Source organism: Equus quagga, chromosome 13 (assembly GCF_021613505.1).
Source record: "Equus quagga isolate Etosha38 chromosome 13, UCLA_HA_Equagga_1.0, whole genome shotgun sequence".
Taxonomy (NCBI): Eukaryota; Metazoa; Chordata; class Mammalia; order Perissodactyla; family Equidae; genus Equus; species Equus quagga.
Window position 1 is genome coordinate 6653600 of NC_060279.1, and position 16913 is coordinate 6670512.

At 38.6% G+C, this 16913-nt stretch overlaps 1 long non-coding RNA gene across 1 annotated transcript; it reads left to right on the forward strand.

Annotated features, from left to right (window-relative positions):
* Positions 1–1245: 1245 nt before the first annotated feature.
* On the forward strand, positions 1246–16408 carry LOC124249376 (uncharacterized). The gene is made up of 3 exons (XR_006891377.1): positions 1246–1716; positions 14139–14397; positions 15568–16408. It is a non-coding gene; the product is annotated as an uncharacterized LOC124249376 (long non-coding RNA).
* The last annotated feature ends 505 nt before the right edge of the window (positions 16409–16913 follow it).

Genomic DNA, 16913 nt, shown 5'->3' on the forward strand with positions numbered 1-16913 from the left:
TTCAATAGTGGTGGAGACAGCATCAAATCCAGCTGACTGTAGGGTCTGGTCTCTTCCCCACCACACCACGATTTCTGCACATTACAAATGACGCTGGGTCCATTTACGGATGAGCGTTCTTTCATATTTAACAGTACTGCTTTCCGCTAGACCCTCTGCAGCCCCAGAGAATTGATTCTGCTGCCCACCTGGTAAATCAACTATCCATTGTGCACCCAGAGCTGATTTTATAGAAATCTAAATACACTTTACTAGGCTTACATGTTAGCACTAAAAGAAAAAAGTTCCCTGCTTGCCTTTTAGTTGGGGCAACTCTTTGGTTTTATAGGCTTGTTTGAGTAAGTAATTATTCTGGTAATGCCAAGGCCTCCTTTATTGAGTCATAAAAGCATCCTGGACAACTCAGAATAACAAGCAGGCTCTTTCCTTTGAGACTAGCCGGCAAAACTGTGTAGCTAGATGTGAGCTGGCTTGCCTGCCCCTGCAGGTTTCTCTCTTTCTCTGGAAACCTCCTATGAAACCATGTGAAGGAGGAAAGAGGATCAGATAATTGGGATCTTTAAGATGGTTATTATGAAAAATGTTCTGGAACCAATTCAAATACCAATCAGAAACCACATTGTTCAACTAAATCACTTTCAGATGCCACATAAGATACAAAATACAATTATTTCCAGTTTAAAAATATAATGTTCCTTTAAAAAAACACAGTATTTTATTTTATTATTTAAAAAAAAAACCTGCCTTGGCTAGAATTCAAGTCCATCACAGATGATGTACAGACAGGCTTTGTGCTGTTCCCTCTGGATCTGGGGCCTATAGACCTCACTGTAATGTATTTAGAAGTTCCTTAAAATGGATGTGACGGCTGTTTTCTTTGTGTATTACAGAAATATACAGAGTTCAGAGGCTCCATGGCTACACTTCGGGCATGTATGTCATTAAAGGAATGAAAAAAAGATGATGGCCAAATGCTGTATTAAAATCCCATTAGAAACGCTGGGAGGAATTTATGGCTCCAACCTCTTTTATCTGACAGGCATCAGTTTGGCGAAAGTTTTCTTTCTTACCATTTTCTCCTTTCTTTTTCTTTTTCTTTCTTTCTTTCTTTCTTTCTTTCTTTCTTTCGTTGTTTCTTTCTTTCTTTTTTTCTTCCTTCCTTCCTTCCTTCCTTCTTTCTTTCCTTTCCTTTTCTTTCCTTCTTTCTTTCCGCCTTCCTTTTCTTTCTTCCTCCCTCCTTCTCCTTCCCCTCCCTCCCTCCTCCCTTCCCTTCCTTTCCCTTCCTTTTTTATTTCTTCCAATTCCTTACTTGGCCACAGAATTTCTGAGTGTTGTCTTTACCACTGGAAAGGCAAATATTATCAGATTTTTGCTGATATTTGCTCTTCTTACTGTCTCCTTCATCAGCAGCTTTGGCGGGAGGTCATTCATCCTTTTCCCAGTTAGAATTTTCTCTCTAGCTGAGGATTCGTTAAATCCACGACTGCTTCTCTGAGCCATCATCACTGTGATGAGGAGAAGGGGGGTTAACACACTGTGCCTCAGGAATGATTTCTGTTACAGCAGTTCCCATATGATCCATCAGACTCTGAGCATGAATTTTAATGGACTCAGGACCACTTCTCCAGCGTGTGGGCCAGAGGTCACTGGATTTCAGAGTGAATCTTCCACAAACTGACATGGAACCTGAAAAACTTGTTTATTGTGTCAAGAGAGGTATGGATTTTTTGTCCCTCTTCAGATCTCTAGGGCATCTGTCACCCTCTGTGGAACAGGAGAGAAATACCAGATCATTACCTCATTGAGTATAGAGTTACTTACAGCTTAACAGGGAAAATTCAGCCTATGAAGAGCTGCTACAAGGTCTGACAATAGGAGCAGTAAGAGTCAGGAGATCTGGTTCTGGTCCAGCTTTGCCACTTACTGGCTGGGTGGCCATTGGCAAGTTGCTTTATCTCTCTAGGTTCAGTTCAATTATCTGTAAAAAGAGGACTGGCTCTGAAATTCTCTGATTCTGTGAAACCAACCCAATGGGGGGCAAAAAGGGGGATACATATTACTATGAGATATTGTAACCAACATATACAACTTTGTTGATATACAACTTTTTTTTCCCCCAATGAGTTTAGTAGTGAGAGAAGGATAAATAATTCCATACTTCAGGGAACTCAGAGTCACTGATAACGTATTAGTTCACTTATCTAATGTTGTGTTCATCTCTGTCTACCAGCCTAAAAGCCACTTGAGGACAGGGATGGTGCCACGCATCTCGGTCTCCTTATCTCTGTCCATGTTCATTGAGTCTGGGAATAAAGATGTCAAAGTTAGATAATACTCATGGTGAGGAGACTGGAGGGGAAGAGGAAATCCAAAAGATAGGTGGGAAACTGAGAGCACACTATCACAGAAATTAAGGCAGGAGAGCATCTGATGAAGAGCAAGTGGCCGCCAGTGTTGAATGTCACAGATAGGCAAGGAGAGAGGCTGAACAAAAAGCCTTTGACTGGAGGATCAATGGTCAGTCTATGGGGAGGAGAATAATTGCTCTCCTGTCACTTCAACTTGCAACTTTTATCTAAGGAAGTTAAAGCTCTTCATTTGCCTATGATCTCTAAAAAGTAGAAAGACAGTACCATCATTTAAGGGTGAATAAACTGAATTTTGAAGAAGTTAGTCTTTTATTAAATGCTACACAGTAATAGAAGATAAGTTTCAAGTCTACACTCCTGATCTTTTAGAGCCCATGTCCTCTAGACTCTATCGTACACTTTACTTCTTACTAACATGGGATGGAAAATAAGGGGCAGAAAGGTTTTGGAGCTGGCAGAGTGTACTTTGAGGCCCAGAAGATCAATATACATCCCACCACAGGCTTACTTCTCATTGCATCCTTCAATTAAATGAAAGGAAGAATTTGAATTATTTGGTAGCTGGGAATTACTTGCAAAAATAGTGGAAGATAAGAATCAGTAGCAGAGGAGAAATGGAAAGTGTGAACATTTGACGATTGTTATATTCACATGACTATCTGAGTGGAGCATTCTGCATCTATAAGAACGACTAGCTGAAGTAAAACTATTCCGATGAGGTTTAACACTAACTTTGAATTACAGACTCAGCTCCAAAACAGAGAAAGAAAATGGTCTTAGGAAGTACCATTTAGATAACTTAATGTCAATTTTAAAGAATAACAGAATGCATTCTAAGAAAGAAAGTTGGAAACACCAAAACAATAAGGAAATCATAAGCCAGAAAGAGTATGGATTTTTGCAGGAAAAATTCTGCCAAGAATATTAGATTACTTTTTTGGGGAATATATTTATAACATTAGTGAGAAAAGGAAAAATGGATGTTGTTTTATTAGAGTTTTTATAGACTATTTGGTCAGAAATTGCAAAATTATATTTTTAATTTATTTTGAAAGTTAGTTTCAATTGGCATAGATTAAATTCCAAAGGCTGTTTGTAGAAGAACCAAGAAAGGAAAAAGTCAAAGTGTTGGACTTTGGGAAGCAATATGGTTTATATCTCTTTCTTGCAAATATTTTTATTACTTCCCCAGAAGAAAAAGAAAATAGAACATTAATGAAATTGGGACTTCAATGCTGAGTTTGAGAGTGACAGTGAACACTAAAAAAATGACAGAATTAAGAGACAAATTATTTCTCTCCTTTCTCTGGGTTCTGTGAAAGCTCAGAGGAAAAAACTTTATTCATTAATTTATTCATTAAATGTTTATTTCTCATGACCATGACCATGACCATATTGATCCCATAGTAAATGCATCAGGAATATGTATGAAATAACCATTCTTTACTATTTAATTTTTCTGCACCTCAATTTCCTTATCTGTAAAATAGGGATTATTAACAGCTAAATCTGAGGGTTATTGTGAGTGTTAAAAATGGTGATTTATATAAAACAGCACAAGGTTTGACATATCATAGTGATATTCATAACAAACATTTTTGAGCACTTACTGTGTGCCAGGTACTCTGTTAAGTTTTTTGTATATGTTAACACATCGGATATTGACAACAACCTTATGGTAGATGTAGAAATTGTAATCCTATTTTATGGAGAAGAAACTGCAGTTTAGAAAGTTTAAATAACTTACTTGAGCTTGTGAGTAGCGTAGCTGAGATTTAAATCTAGACAGTCTGACTCCATTGCTCATATCTGCTAATTATTATGATTACTACAATACTAGACTGAACTGAAATTGCAGCAATAGGAATTTAAATTTAGGTATGAAGTTCTTGACTATAGAGATTATGGAAAAATGGAATGGAAAATTTTAAAGTCTGAAAATCCCTGGAGATTTTGAGACATATCCTAGCTATCCGCTGAGGTCCTACTAGCCCTTAGAGACTTAGATCAACTTGGTTTAAAATTCCAATTTGGTACTTATGCAAGTTCAGAGCCATCTCTACAATTTCTATGAATTCCTAATGGCTTCCTTCCTTATTGTTTTCTCTGCCTTGCTTTGGAGTCATCCTGCATCATCCAAACACAAAGTCCACCTTCCCCAAATATGTCATTAGTTTAGTGGCTTTACTGAAGATCTGAGAGGTTCTGGGAGAAGTTACATCACATGCAATATTACTAACTTCCTGGCTTCACCTCCAGTCTTCCTCATTTTACACAAGAGCAAACACGCTTGGCAAGCATGCTGTTTCCAACCACCTAGTAAGTGGTGGAGCCAGGTTTCCAGGCAGGACCTGCTGGCAGATAGGCTGATCAAGCCAGTGCAAATGAGGAGAAATCCTCTCCTTTACCCATCTATCTATTCCTCTTAAGCCCTGCATTTTTTCTCTACTAATAAAATAAAAATAAGACAGAATTGTCAAAGCTAACATAAACCTATCCTCCAGGGAAATTCTTCTTGAAAATGCAAAAGACCAAAAATTAAAAACAACAAGATTACGTTTCTAAAATGTCTATTCGTAGGATTATAGCAAAAAGATTCCTTGCTGTCTGACTTCTGGTTGGGTTGGGCCAATGGGAAGCCCTGGCGGCAGATTGGAAAAAGGGAGGAGAATGAGGTCAGGGTGTTTCTTACCTCAGCTCTTCCCCTCTGGGTCATCTGAAGCTGGCTCTGTTACTCAACCAAAGATTACTGCTCTTCTTGAGGCAGCCTGCTATCCACAACTTTCTCCTTCCTGTTCTAGTATCTAACCCCTCTCTTCCTTTGAGGCTTAGAGGCAGTAACAGCTCCGCTGTCCTAACTATAAGTTACTGCAGAACACAGTGTAATTCCCCAAAGCCCATCTATACCATGTGTTATGGGTTGAATCACATCCCCCGAGAAGGTGGTGCAGTCCTAACCTTCAGTGCCTGTGAATGTGACCTTAATTGGAAATAGGATCTTTGCAGATGATCAAGTTACCATGAGATTGTTAGGATGGGCCCTAATCTGCTATGACTGTGTCCTTAGAAAAAAAGAAGAATTTGGACATGGACACATGCACACAGGAAGAACACCACATAAAAATGAAGGTAGAGATCGGGGTGATGCATGCACAGGCCAAAGGATGCCAAAGATTGTCAGCAAACCGCCAGAAGCTAGGAGAGGGGCCTGGAACAGATCCTCCTTCACAGGCCTCAGAAGAAACCAAACCTGCTTACCTCTTGGTCTTGGACTTTTGGCCTCCACAACTGTGAGACAATAAATTTCTTCTGTTTCAGCCACCTAGTTTGTTGGACAGCAGCTCTCGGAAACTAATACACCATGTAAACTGTCCCTTACTTAAAAAATCCTAGAGTTTTCTTAATTCGAGTATGCCAACTGATACCTACTGGGACCTTGAGTCATATAAATGCCAGTATTTGAAGAAATAAATAGTCCATCTAGTAGAAGAATTTGACCATGTACAACCAGTTAAGAGTTCATTGTGAGCTTTGTTTGAAAATCTCTCATGTAAGATACTGCAAGGCATCAAATTGGAAACCAACATTTGTATGACCAGTTGTAGAGCAAAGCTATTTGCTGTGTTCCTTTTGAGCTATGCAGTGATCAAGTTCTATCTCCAAATGTCCATTAGCTCTTGAAGACAATTAGGAGCAACAAAAACTCCATGACATACTAAGAAGAAAAATAAAACGGGGTAAGGGGACAGAGTTATGGAGTAGGGATTCTCGATAGGGTGACATTTGAACAGAGATCTAAGTAGAGTAAGGGAGTGAGCCATGTAGAATCTAGGAGGAATGTCCTAGGCAGAAGGAACAGCTAATTCAAAGGCTCAGAGACCGGAGTATGTTTGGTGTTTCAGAAACAGAACAAAAGCCAGCATGGCTGGAGCTGGTTGAGGCAGAAAGAGGTAAAAAATGAGGGCAGAGAAGTAAACTTAGTTTCCTTTTCTGTTCAATTAGGATATTTTTACTTTCTTTACTGGATGGCTGTGAGCACTTAAAGTTTGAGACAAGTGTTTGAAAGAGATTTTTTTCTCACATAATAAGTACTGAGAGTACTAATGTGGAGTAGAGGGTCACAAACGCTCTCCATGTTTTCTCCAGACTCCCTTCCCATCCTTGCAGTAGCCCCAGCAAACATTCTTACTATTCAGAAAGACTAAGAAATACTTTATTTTTAAATCACAGCCTGATTTCTAATTAAGTGAATTTGCTTCTCTCCATTAGTATTGATTTTCTTTAGCCCCAGATTAGTTTCCAGTTTTTCTTGTCTATTCCATTTTGATTTGTGGGGCCATGCATCCATTCCCTAACTTTCTGTTATTTCTCTGGATCCATTATTTGGCTCAGAGAGTCCTAGCTACTATAACATAAAGAACTCTTATAGATTTTTAAGGAAGTTTTTCACTTATAGAAAGTAATAAAAGTATTAATTTCCTTTTCAGATTACTTAAATTGATCATAAAACAACCTCATTTACTGAGCTTACCTTTCCTTGTGTCCCAAATAATCAAGAGAGAGTGGTGTATGGTCTGGGGCACTAAAGCATTTGTGCACATTGGTGGTCTGAAAAGTTTAATGTCTCTTCCTGGAATGATTAATTTAAAGCAGGGCAAGACTGGCCTAACATTATTATTTCATTTTAAGTGCATCTGGAAATCCAGAGAGTGAGCCCTTGTTTAACTCTGCTGAAGAAAAGAAAGGCATGTTCATAACTCTTACCTATTTGTTGTTAGAGCAAATCTACAATTGCTCCTCATACCCAGGAGACAAAGCACCTGACGTCGCTTTGAACAGCAGACAGGAATTTGCAGAATCATTTGTGCCTGTTAGCGAGGCATAGACTTAGGGAGCAGAGCAAATGGGGTTTAGGGAAACATGAAGCTTCTGCAATTGGAAGAATTAAGCAACAACTGAGGATTTATTTAGAAAGTGAAAAGAAATCCCAAAAAATAACTTCTAAAAATGTGACCAATACGACAAGTATCACAAAATCAAGAAAAATGACAGGGGCTGGCCTGATGGCGGAGCAGTTAAGTTCGCACACACTGCTTTGGCAGCCTAGGATTTGCCAGTTCGGATCCTACGCACTGCTTGTCAAGCCATGTTGGGGCAGGTGACCCACATATAAAGTAGAAGAAGATGGGCACAGATGTTAGCCCAGGGCCAATCTTCCTCAAAAAAAAAAAAGAAAAGAAAAATGACATATTTTTATTAACTGACTGCTTGACATACCACTATGCTGTCTTCCTACGTTTTTGACTGCATACTCTTTGCCTTTTCATATTAAAATGATTTTGTAGTATTTTCTACAGAGAGAATAGAAAGATAGCTCGCTCTCTCCTTTAGCATAGTTGATTGAAATTTTGCACTACTCCTAGTTTAGATGAATACAGTGGCTTAATACACATAGCTTTTACTGCTGCTTCCAGTTTGTGCTCTACAATCATAGGAATTCTGATAAGTCTAGTATTTTATTTCTCATAGTCCCCATCAAAATGGAAAAATAATGTATGATGTGTTTATAACTGTATATGCTGCAGTATATTCTGGTCAGGAGAGAAGGTCCATCTTGACCAGGCATCTTTGCAAAGCAAATCATTGATGAGAAACTGAAAGTTTGCACAACTGTTGTTGGGAGAATTTTCTTCAGATTGATTTCTGGCTTCCTCCATTTCACACTTCCTTTCTCTTCCACTCTTCATGTACTCCCAACACTGGGACCATAGGATATGTTCACATTTCAATATGACCCATGGCCCTGCAGATTTGTGTAATGACACTGGAAAGAAAGCACAAGTGACAGTAGGAGTCAGCCTGGATGCCATTTCTACACCAACATGGCTAGCAATCACTTTGTCCACATAGAAATGACTGCAAATGCCATAATGATAGCCCTCTAAACCCAAACTAAATCTACCTTCAATTCAATTTCCTCTTGGCGGGAACCCCCCCAAATGCCCATTGCCCCTCCAACACCATTCCACTGGAGGGGAAGTGTATGGAAGAGAAAGTCAGAATGGAAAGAGACAGTGGTCTTACTCAGTCATGGGTAAAGTATTTTGCCTTTCTAAATTTTGCAAAAACGTATATGGCCTCCCAGGGACCTGGATAGAGCCCATATAGCTGAACAGCCACCTAGAAGCTTAAGTGTCATTAACTTCACTGTAAATCTCCCTCCAGGGCTGAAATATAAGAATAGGGTTTTACTTTCTCACTCCTTCTTTATAAGAACACTAGGAAGAACTAATTGTACTCAAAACTAGTTCTTCATTGAAATTTAGTTGGCAATATTTCCAATTAGCTAATGAAATCAGACATTGCCCATAACATTGTTGCAGCGGTTTATTCAGAAAACTCAATAGGTGGTATTTCCAATGTGATTTTTAGGGAGTATTAAGTGACTGAGTTAAAATAATGATAGGAGGAGTAAAATTAATTTGCTTTATATCTATCTAACTAATATCAATAATAACTAATGATACATTTCCTTCCCATGGAGGTTGAATAGTATGTTCTCATGGATGTAATTTTGATTTCTCCCACTTTTCCCCTGGTTTCATCTTTTTTCCTTGCATCTTTTGCTTTTCATGTTTTTTTCTTTCATCTTCATTGTTTCCTATTCCCTTCTCAGGCATTAGATTTTCTTAGCAATGGGTTTTGGTTCAGAAACACATTCTGAGAGAATTAATTCTTGGTTTTACGTTGCTAATATATGGAGAAACATGTGGGATAGGGAAGAATAAGCCAGATAGATTAGGGTACAGAGATTTGGGGCACACTTCACTGCAGAGATTAAGGTAGTGTTTTAGCCCATCCTGGCTGCTGTAACAAAATACCATAGACTAGGTGACTCAAACGAGAAACATTTATTTTTCACAGTTCTGGAAGCTGGGAAGTCTGAGATCAGGGTGCCAACATGGCAGTTGTTTTCTGGTGAGAGCTCTCTTCCTGGCTTGCAAATGGTTGCCTTCTTGCTGCATCCTCATACGGCAGAGAGTGAATGAGAGAAAGAGAGAGAGAGGGAGAGAGAGGGATCATCTCTCTTGTCTTTCAGATCCCACCATGAGGGCTCCACCTTCCTGACTGAATTACCACCCGAAGGCTCAATCTCCAAATATGATCACAGTGAAGATTAATGCTTCAACATAGGAATTTTGGGAGGACAAATACATCCCTCCGCTCCCAGATCTTCCTACTGTCATAGCTGGGTCTACGTCTCTTCCTTCCGCAAGCACCCTTAAAACTACTTTCTGTGTTTTTTCTTTCTCATTCAAGTATCTCTGTGATGTGTATTTTAACCTGATTTTGTTTAGATAGGATGTTAGTATTCTGCTGCTAGGTGTAGTATTTTGTTAGCTTCTGGCATTTGGTTGAACATACGGGAAGCACAAGGTTAACCCAGTCACTTGGAATTACTGGAAGCTCTTCTTGACATAGTGTAGTCTATGGAATCCATTTATATTTTCTTGCCATTTCAGAAATTAAGGAAAGGGAAATAGGCTACTCTGAATCTTTTCTTTTACTGAACGGAAGTGGGCAGGAGAAGGTCCATGAAGATTTCATTGAAGACACCTACCTAGGCAGACCACTTTTAGGAAAGAGTAGATTTGGAAGTTGCATATCTGGAAATTGATTTCCTTAAAACTGCGAGTATCTTCTGAACAGTTATGTGTACTCCAAAGAGAAGTATACCTATTTGAAAAAGCTACTCTATATGGTTTGTAAAATAGTCCGCAAATGTTTTCCCACAGCACAGTAAGAGATAAGAGTGCAGAAAGGAGGAAAGCAGGATGATTACAGACTCAGAGCTCTGCAGTAGGAAGGAGCACAGTGAGAGGGCCTCTTTTTAGAGAAGTTTTAATCTTTAGGAATTCTGATCCAATTATATTTTGATTGCAATCAAATATTTTCTGCTTTTTGAAAAGTAAATGCCTTTAAATTAGTCTATTTAAATTTGGTGAGATAACTGAAGTTACTAACCTCATCCCTTGTGGCTTTTCCAAACGTCTGCTCACACAGGAGGTCCTACTCATTCTGAGATGTCACGGAGAATCACTCACAGGAAAGGGAAGACTATATGGAAGAAATTCCAGAAGTGCAGGGGGTTAATTTATGTTAACAAATGTCACTTAAAATTGTTCCTGGAATCAGTACATAGTTTACCTCAAAAGCCTTAAATAGATAAAAATTCTCAATAATTCTATTTATTTCAATTTATATATTTCAATCTATTTTTTTCAATTTATAAATTTATTTTATTTATATTATTAATTTTACATTTAATGAATAAGAATGTATAAATTAATGCAAATAAATAAAATATTTATTTTTAATTATTTTTTCTCTTAAAAAGGTTGATTGCATGTGTAAATCAATAGATATCTTTATACAAAAGGTTAGAATAAAGATCTCATGTTTGTAAAGGCATGCATGAAACATTTTACAGCAACAATAAAGGCAGTGAGAATATAAACAATATACAATTAGGACTGAGATCTAAATAATACAATAAAAACAGACAGGAATCAATGCAAAAAATACTGTCAAAAGTCAGTTTCATACACCTTACAGTTGTGCATAAAACTGGCAAGCAGAAGCTTATTTACTGATATAAAAAATCACACAGAATAGTATATGTGATTTTACTTAAGGTTTTTTCTCTTTTATTTTTTGTGAGGGACTCACCCTGAACTGACATCCATTGCCAGTCTTCCTCTTTTTTTTGCCTGAGGAAGATTAGCCCTGAGCTAACATTTTTGTCAATCTTCTTCTACTTTGTACGTGGGATGCCTCCACAGCATGGCTGATGAGTGGAGTAGGTCTGCACTCAGGATCTGAAGCTGTGAACCCTGGGTTGCCAAAGCTGAGCATGCAGAACTTTAACCACTCAGCCGTGGAACTGGCTCCTATTTCAGGCTTTTAATAATACTAAATTGAGAGGGAGTCTATACCAAATTATAAATTTATAATAAATTTAAATTTATAATCGATTATACATATTTTAGTTTATTCAACTTATTTTCAATTTATATTGTATTGTTTTGTGAGGAGGACTGGCCCTGAGCTAACATCTGTTGTGATCTTCCTCTGTTTTATATGTGGGATGCAGCCACAGCATGGCTTGATGAGCAGTGTGTAGGCCTGCCCCCAGGATCTGAAACCCAGGCCACCAAGGTGGAGCATGTGAACTTGAGTACCCTACCGAGCTGGCCCCCAATTTATGTTTATTTTAATTTAGCAAATAAACACTGCTATTAAGACAAAGGAATCAAACTTTTTACTCTACACTTCAGAAAAGCGAAAACTAGCAAGTTCTTACTATAAACCAGTTATTTGTTTTCAATTATTTGGCATGGGATCTTCCATATTTTTAACCATATTTTTAACTCCCTCTTGGAGCAGCCTGTAGCAAAAGTTCTGAGACACTGTGGGAAAAGTTGTCTTTGGAGCGCTTGGCAACCAGAGCTTCACTCCATGCGTGTGATGTGGTGTCCCACCTGGGTTTTACCTAAACATCTTTCACCCTTAGGTCTAGCAGCAGACTTCCTGAGCAAAGCTGATGATTTCAGAGCCTGGTCCAAGACTTGGACGTGTGTGTGGGGAAAGGAAAGGAAAGGGAGAAAGAAAGAAAGGAAGAAGAGGAGAGGAATGGGAAATAAAGAAAGAAGGGAAATAGGAGAAGAAAGAGAGAGAGATGTCAATAGAAAGAAAAAGAGAGCTGTGTGTGATTGGAAAGGATATGGCGGCGCCACGCCTTGGTCTCCCCACTAGTGCCATCATTACCTAAGTCTATTTAGGGAACTTTCCAAAACACAGAGAAGCTTTGTGGGTCTGGCTCTCAGAACTTATGCAACCAATTGTTTGGGGAACAGCCTGGAAATTTCACAAGAGAGCTGAGTTCTCAAGAGATTGACAGTTTGACCAAAAGATCAAAGGTTTGGTGCAATGGGGCTAATTTTCAGAAAGCCTTCCAAATTGTGAAGATTTTCCTTCTCCTTATGGCAGCTGAGACTTGTAAAAATAGTAATTCGAGGCACTTAGACTCAGCTTTCTTCTCTGTTCACAATGTTCCATGAATTGTCAGTCCCCTCCAAACCCAGGAAAACAAAGTAGGCGACCAAGATGATTACCCCCAAATCACTGATAAAAGGAGAGAGAAGTCCAGAAATATGCAATGATTTGTTTCGCTTGCCAAAAAGAGAAAGTTGCATGGTTGAATTACAAGTATTATTGCCTTCAGATCAACAAAGTACATAAGTAGCCTCGCTGTGTGTGGGTGGGAAGGAAGGAGTTGCATGATTAAGAGCGAGATGAGCAATCGTCTGATGTGGTTCAGAATGAAATCTTGACAGTTATTTGAGAGTCTGAGTGCTCCAGATATATTTATCAAACCAGTAAGAAGATCTAAAAGCCATAGAATGAGACCCCCTAGATTAGGGAAGTCTGATAAACAGAAACTAATATAGTCTGTTGCTATTGAAATACACATGATAACTAACAGCAACTCTCTTATTTTTTTTTACGTTTGTTTACTTAACAGAAGGTGATGTGGATAATCCAAATACTGGTTAGCAGTCCCTAATAACTAGGAGGTGCTTAATATTTTTGGAAGTTAAAGTCTGGATGCAAAAACCCATTTTTCTCAGTATTTTATAAATCACTGTTTCGGCTGCTGAGACTAACTCAGAATAGGGAACTCACAGAAACCTTGCAATTGCACCAAAGCCTTCCAGGTCATGGTTCCTGCAATTTGGCTCAGGCCTCGCAGCCATACCAGGGAGTTATTAGGCCAGGAAGTCAAGGAGTTGGCATGTGTTTTTATTATAGTTAAACTTATTTGGATTTAAAAGGCATTAAATATCTTCTGGTTTCTTTCCTTTCCTAATTGTACAAGAATGTTTTAATTGGATATTGTAACTGAAAACGTTCACTGTCTGCATTGCTCACCTGGAGATCTGTTTCCAACCCTCCAAAGATTCCCAAATGCGAGGCTTCCCCTTAAACGTCCTAAAGGCAGGATCCTTAAGCCTGTAAAGATCCATGAGCCCAAGGTTTCCTGTCTGAAGTACTTTTGGCCTCAGTCATCCCGTTTAGCTCTCTCCATTGTTTAATTACCCAGATAACAGCCAGACCCTGATTTCCTCTTGTGCTTTGTGGATGAAGTCATCTTTACCCAAATTAATAAAAAAGAAAATTCAAATTATTTGCACAGAATTCGTTCTGGTGCGACATATCTCCTTTCCATCCTAATTGAAGAAGCTTAAACTTGATACACAAAGCACATGCTGAGGATGACTGGCCAGTCATCATTGCAGGCCTTAGATAACCAAAGAGCAGAACAGGACAGGCTGGGCAAGAGTCATCTAAATTTCACTCTGAGGAACACCAGCACTGTTATCAGCTCCCACTGCAATTAAATTCAGATGGTTTTTCCAGAAGGAGTTAGCGTTCGGCCATCGTAAATTTACGATGGAGGCTTCCAAAAGTGACATGTGTTTCTCCTCACTTACTCCACTCATAATTCCAATTAGGAACACACTGATTAACCCCAGAACACAGTTTCTGGGAGAATCTTACTTCTATTATCCTGACTAATTTCATGAACTCAGAGAAAAAGGGGAGAAGCCTATCATTCATTAAAGCAAATTATATAAAGCCAAACCTCTGACAGGCTGTATCTATAAAAAGATATGAGACTGATCACTATTTATTTTTTTCTGGAAGGATGAGGCAGCTCTGAATTCAGAGGCTGAATGAACTGACTGCTCCAGGACTGCCTTGTAGATACAGTCCATTCAAGAAGGAGAAAGGGCTAAATATCTGGCTGAATTTTGTCAGCGGTCAAGGCACTTGTTATAAAAGCATTTAGGAAGAAAACAGGGGCCACCATTTGTTGGAGTGCATGCATATGAATGTGATAAACACAGTGGTATTGCAAAACCAAGACGAAAAAGGATGAACGAGAAAACAAATTTCCCCAAAGGTAAGTTGTGTCACAGTGTTTACCTATTTTGAACCATCCGTTTTTATCCTATCTCCATTAGCACTGCTCTGGCCAACCCACCTCACTGAAATCTGTACCTTCTCTCATGTACCTTGTCAAGTCACTTTCTCAGAGCTACCGTGGTGATTAAAAAAAAAGTTTTAAAACTTGTCAAAACACCCATTGCATTTTGAATAAAATAAGGATTCTCTCAGATCTCATTTCTTGTCATGTCTTTCTCAATCATTGTTCTCCAACATCACTGATCAACGTTTTGTACCTATAAAACATTCCTGCCTCAGGGCCTTTGCACTTCTTGGGCCCACTGGCCAGAGTTCTCTTTCCCCGAAATTTGACCAGAGTATCTCCTCGTAGCAATCAGGGCTCAGTGCTTTCTAGGTATCTCGTCAAAAGTAGGCTGCAGATTATTCTTTATCACATTATCTTATTTCATTTTCTTTGTAAGAATCTCACTATCTGAAATTATCTTTGTTTACATGTTACATGCCTTTCCTCCCCACTAGAATGGAAACTCAAAGATCAAAAACCTATTTGTTCTGTTCACTGTTGTATTGCCAGCATTTTGACATATATAAGGACAATCGTCTAAATCAACATTCCAAATGACTTAGACCTTTTTGGGAATAGGCTTGTGATCAAGACAGCATGAAGCCAAGAATATATGTGGCAGCCAGATAGACTTAGGGATGGCCAAGAAACAGATGGTAAGAATATGGGCAGGATGATATTGTAGAAAGGGTATGAACTTGAAGTCAGACCTGAGCTCAAATCCCAGCTTGCACTTACTGATTGTGTGACCTTGGGCAAGGTACCTGCAACTTCAGTGAGGCTCACTTTCCCTATTTATAAAGAACAGAGAACAAACAGCATTTACAAATGAGTATTGCGTGGTGTGGTGAAGATGAAATGACATAATGCATGTAAGGTCACTAGGTCTGTGCCTTCTACATATAGGCTCCCAAAAAGTGGTCAGTAACTGCAACAGACGTTTTTGTAACTTACCCAATAGTGATATTCCCTTCTTCCTTGATAACAAAGCCCTAATTTTGCTGGGTGGTAATGCCTAGGCCCAGTTGAGGAATCATATTTGGTGTAAGACAATCATAAGTAACCTGTTTCCCACTTTCCCATCCTCCTTTGCAACTACAGGTGGTGTTGTGACCCAATCCTGGACGGTGAAACCAAAGGGCAATCAGCTGTGTGTGTGTGAAGGGCAGAGGAGAGCTTCTGAGGATGTTTCTGCTTTCTGATACAAAGACAGACATTGCTGGTGCTGTGTACTACCCTCTTCTTCCTGCCATGAATGTTGAAGTGATGGCTTGTGATGAAGCCGCCGTCCTACAACCTGGAGAGAAAGCCTTGCCATTTTGAGCCACTGAACCAATGCCAGATGCCACTTACTTGCAGACATTTTGTTAAATGACAACAGCAATCTCATATTTGCTTAAGCCCCTGTTAGGTTACCTGTTACTGAAAACAATCCTAACTGATGCAGGGGTGTCTGAGTTTGTATGTGTATGCACATGTCTAGGCAAGTAGAACATTTAAAGGTGACAGTAGCAAGATACATGTTAATTTGTACCCAAAGTTGGCTGGTCCAGTGTCACCTGAATATTTAGCAAGGGAAAGCAGGGATGGATTGCCAACTTCGTTAAGGTCACACTTATAACATGGGAGAGGTTAGGGATCTGGAGTTTAAATTTCATTAATTAAATCTGATGTTCAGGAGACCAGTCTCCCCAAAATGCTGGCTATATTATATTGCGGAAAACAGTATCATGTGTATTTATCAAAAGCTAAGTTTAAGAAGAAATCTGCTTTTCATTTTCAATGTTAACCTCATTTTATTTCTTTTTATAAAAACCAAATATATTCTGTTTAAATTTTTGGCTATTTGAATAAAGAACAAACAGCATTTACAAAATGTTACATTAAAACAACTTACTTTAGGTTTTAAAAATTTAAAGTGTTTATGACAAAAATGGCTTAAAATAAAATGGCTTAAATAAAAATGGCTTGAATTAAAAATGTTTTATTGTACTATGTACCATATAAAATATATTGTGCTATATGAAATATATTCTTAGAGGCTGGAATTTTAAAATAATACTATTATCGTTTTAGGACCTTAGTTAACCGTTCATTTGCAGAATAATGAGTAACATTTACATAGCATTGCTTTATGCCAGATGCTGTTCTACAATCTTTATCTATTAACTCATTTAGACTTCTTATTAACTCTGTGTATTTGGTACCATTATTATTATCATCCTCATTCTACAGCTGAGAATACCGAGTCACAGAGACGTTGACTAATTTGCTCCAGGAGAGCCAAAATTTGAACCAAGGGATCTTGGCTCTAGATTTTGCTCTCTAGTCCACTGTGCTCTGTTGTCTCCTAAGTTATATCACACATCATACCTCATGTGAGCGTAGTTACATTACTTGTTAACTTGTGCTGAGCCACATTTCTTAACACATTTCCTATTCATTCC